This window comes from Magnolia sinica, chromosome 17 (assembly GCF_029962835.1).
Source record: "Magnolia sinica isolate HGM2019 chromosome 17, MsV1, whole genome shotgun sequence".
Taxonomy (NCBI): domain Eukaryota; kingdom Viridiplantae; phylum Streptophyta; class Magnoliopsida; order Magnoliales; family Magnoliaceae; genus Magnolia; species Magnolia sinica.
In genome coordinates, this window is record NC_080589.1 from 41,887,662 (window position 1) to 41,892,678 (window position 5,017).

Consider the following 5,017-nt stretch of genomic DNA (forward strand, 5'->3'; position numbering starts at 1 on the left):
AAAGACCCCATCCATTCCGTACCATTTTCCATGCATATGTGCATGATGATCGATGCCCTTAGCTTGACCTGGATTGGTCGTTCATAGTACAAACCCGACTGACAGGAACCCTAAGACCTCAAAATGAATCTCATATTGACTGCCTCATCGCCACGATCATGGAGGTATCACCCGTGCGTCGGTATGATACTCCGTTAATGAGATACGTCGTGAAGAATAATAAGTGTATCATGTGCGCATGGGGCCGTGTATTTCATTCCACACATGTACACAACACATGTGATACACACATATACATGCCACACATGGGTGAGAGAATCTCTACCCATGTGTGTGATGTCACACACCCATACCTCTCATCTCTCATGTGCATGAAAAGTCAACCTTTCTCCATGCCATACACTATGCATGACATCACCACACCATGCCATCCCATGCTCCTTTAATCCTCCATTAATTACAAAGCATGAATTAAGTACCATAATCCTACTCTAAGCTAATATTAATCACATTAGCTTAACTTAACCAAAATTTTATCTATTTCTTTATAAATACCCCTCCATCCCTTAGCATTTCACCATTTTCCAAAAGCGAGAGAGAGAGAGAGGAGTGATCTTGGTGGGCCATCAACTCCATCAATCCCATCCCTTCCATCTATCTCAACCATCCATCTAATTCATGAAGGTGAGTACACCCACCCTACTCATTCTTATTTTGTCTTTGTGTGTTTTTGTATGGTGGAAATGATGTTGATGATAATGATGTGATTAATGGTGTGGATATGTAGGAGAGTACATATAAAAAGATGAAAAAAATGGTGATGATATGATGATAATGGTGTGTTTAATGGTGTGGTTTCATGAAAAAATACATATGAAAAGAATAATAATAGAAAAATATATTTTTTAGTGGGACCTATTGATTGTGGGCCCCACTAGAATTTTGTAGGCCATCCAAATCATCCAAAGTGTGGCCCATGTTGTTGGCCAAACACACACACACACACACACACACACACACACACACACACACACACACCATGAAAATACATAAATAAACAAATAAAATAAAATAAATAAATAAAGGAGGAGGAGTGGACGCCGTGCTGCCAACGTCCAGAGGACGTTGCAGCAAGCAGCGTCCCCGCTACCAGTTATAAGAAGTGAGGGTAGGGGTTGTGGGCCCACAATGGCCCCCCTCCTTGTTGTATATATTTGATCCATGTGGTCCATCCTATTTTCCAGCTCATTTTAAGCGTTTAGCCAAAAAATGAAGCTAATCCAAATCTCTGGTAGGCCACACCATAAAAAAAATCATGTGAAAACATGCTAAAACATATAAAAGTACTTTCTGGGGGCCCACCTGAAATTTTGATGTATCTGAAACTTGGAATGACCCCTTAACCTAGTGGGACACACGCAATAGACGGACTGGATTGTCCTGTTGTGGGCCCCATATTTGAAAAAAAACTATATATATATATATATATATATATATATATATATATATATATATATATATATATATATATAGCTACTAATTGTTGGGCAGCTAGGGCTGGGTTTGGTGGGCCCCACCACAGGCCCTACTTTGATGCATGTCGAGCATCTACACCGTGCATTCGATGGGTCCCCTTTAGAAAATAGGATACCCCAAAATTCAGTCGTACACGGAACTCAGGTGGCCCACACCATCAAAAAATGAAAATAAATATAAATATATGAAGCTAAATAAATCAGCAATTTTCATGGGTCTGATCATAAGGTATATGTTATATCCAAACCATCCACCCATTTGGTGAGCTTGTCTTAAGGCTTGAGAGAAAAAATAATAATAACAATAATAAAAAGATAGATCTAACTATCAAGTGGGCCACACTACAAAAGTAACCGGGATTGAATGTCTACCCTTGGAACCCTTTTGGGTCATAGAAGTTTTGGACCAATGTGAAATTTGCTTTTCCCCTTAATTCAGGACTTGTGACCTTATGAACAGATTGGATGGAAAATCAACGTTAAGGTGGGCCCTATGAATTGTTTAACGGTGAAATCATTATCTCCACTACTGTTTGTGGGGAGGTCTAAATAATCTTTGGATATGATTCATTTTGATTGGATAATGCTCTAAAATGATATCAAAAAAATAAATGAATTATGTATATATAATAAATATATCACTTTGGGGCCCATGTAACTTTGATCTCCTTGAACCTTTCATAAAACTCGGAACTCGAGTATATAGAATTACTTCTGGGGTCCACCTGAAATTTTGATGCATATGAAACTTGGACTGAAGCCTCAACCAAGTGGGACCCACATAATAGATGGACTGGATTTATGAACCACATCTCTGTAGACCCGATTATGAATATTTAATGGAGGGTAAACCTCTCAACTTGTGTGTGATATGTTTCACTTTGATGCAGTTGTTATGCCACTTAATCTACCATGGCTATGACACGACATATATTTAAGATCCTCACCTTTTATCTATTTTATTAACCCTTTTGACGGTATGTTATCATGAAGCAGGCCCATCTAATGATTAGATAGCCGTACATTATGAAATAATATAAATTGAACTCTCATCACTAAAAATTTATTATGGGTCATTCTGATGATGTATTACATATTCAACCCATCTAGCCCATGTACCGGGTCCCCTTTAGAGCATTGTCCCAAAGATCAGTCAATCCAACCTGAATTGGACCATATAATACAAGGTTGCGAGAATAAGGACCTAACTATTGAATCCAACCTAAGGCCACCATGGGGTATCTATTTAATCCATGTGGACCATCCACTTCCTTATATCATTTTAGGATTTGTACTAACATCAAAGTAGACCTAAGTCTTAAGTGAGTCGCATACGACTTAACCTCATGGGAAAGCCCTATGAGCTCCACCATATAGAACTTATTGTAAATTTCATTTATTTTGTGGGTCCAAGAATGTTAAGGCCCATTTTAAGTGAATGCCATGTGGGCCCATCAGTGGTAGCCTTGGGCCAACCATTAGGCCTCTTCGACAAGAGTTTGTAATCTCCATGTATTAAATATATGACAAACTGGTATTGTAATTTTTGAAGTAATGTTGATTAATCCCTTAAATTGGTTGATCATGGACAACCCTTGATCACTTGGCACTTTAGTTAGAGTGCGACCCTTAGTAATAAGATCATGTGACTTGTGTTTAAACCCTTAATCATGTTTAATTATAACAAATATGTAGACTCTAGTGGTGTGAGGGTGTGATATACCTGTTTGGTCCATTAATCATGTAGGTATTTGATGTATATATAACCACCTCATCATAGACAATGGTGGGGTATATTTAGTATATGTAGTCATCTAATTGTATGAATGTGAAATACGTACAAGGCCACCTAACCGTATGAAATCAAGTAGTATTGATGGCCATTCAACAACGTAGGTTTGTGCTTATCGATATAGATACCGCCACTTGAATCACATATAACCAAGTTGTACACTAAACCGAATGTAATGTAGGGTTATGTTACTCAAGCTAATGCTATCACAGTCTTGGATTCTATACGATGTGATCTCTAAACCGTAATTGGTACGATGAAATGTGACTCTTGGCCCTTAACCATGTAACACCAAATATGAGTCATTAACTATGTGACGTGTGATATAAGACTTATCATAATTGGTGTAGCCATGTATTCGTGGCCTATGGGCAAGGACCATTGAGATATATTTCCGGCCCATGTGATGTGGTCCATAGTGATGTGTATTACGCCCAAGTATGTGGCCTACCTATGAAATAGATTTGAGGCCACTTGCAATGTATTCGAGGTCCAATGTGATGTATTTGAGACCCATGATTGTGGCTCATTAAGATGTACTTTAGGCCCATGGGTTATGGCTCATTGTGATATATTTGAGGCCCATGTGTAGGGCCCACTTATTGTGTAGTTGAAGCTCATGGGTCGTGAAGCCTGATGTGGTGTATTCATGGCCCATGTGACAAAGCCCATTGCGATGTGTAAGGCTCATATGAGACGGCCCAATGTGATGTATATGCAGCCCATGAGTGAGGCCCAATGCGATGAATGTGCGGCCCTTGTGTGAGACCCAAAGCGATGTATCTGAGGACCGATGTGATGTGTGATTTCACCATGATGTATGTATTGATGTTTATGTGGGCCATTCCTTGGGGGTAATGTTGGTTAAATGTCCACATTGTTGAAGCCGATTGTTGAGGCCAGTTATTGATATTGATTATGAGTATGTGACAGCATAACATCATTATACATGCCCATACGCATCATCTGCATGTTTGTTATGAGATGTGGTTGACCATTGCATATGTCGTTGGGTAGATTGTTATGAGACTCCCTGATAGGCGGAGGTTATCTTACATGAGTGCACAGTATGCACAGGATTGATGCATGACTGTATTGTATGACTCATGCATCTTGCATTATGTGCCCTAGCGACATCAGGGACGTAGCCTCCACAAAAATATCATGGATGGCCATATAGGACACCGAAAATGTTTGGTTCTAGCATACGGGCGCCATAAATGTCCCTAGGTGAAAAATCCCTAAACCTCCGAGGCTAGGAGACGCCTCAACGTAGAGACCAAGTGGATACATGAGCACCCGAGTGCCGAATACCAGGACGCCTCATCTCCCACTGTATCGTGGTCGGTTGGGAGGGGGTGTGGCCTTACCTGCCCGAGGGTAAGGGGCATTACTAGGCTGAGTTTGACTAGCTCGTGAATGAGTCCATTATCGACCTGTCGGATAGGTATTGATAGACTATTGGCTAGGCAGATAGTGAGGTTTCTTATGCTCACTTGGACTGTGTTGCTGGGAGAGAGACAGTGCCATTTGGAATGTACTAAACCCCGGTGATGATTCCAGAGAGGAACTGTACTGATATGTGGACTTATTAATCAGGAGTTGCATGCTCATTCATTCATTCATTCACTATCCACTCGGGCTGATGGTGCACAACTATTTGTTACATGTACCTTTGCAATGGCCAGGA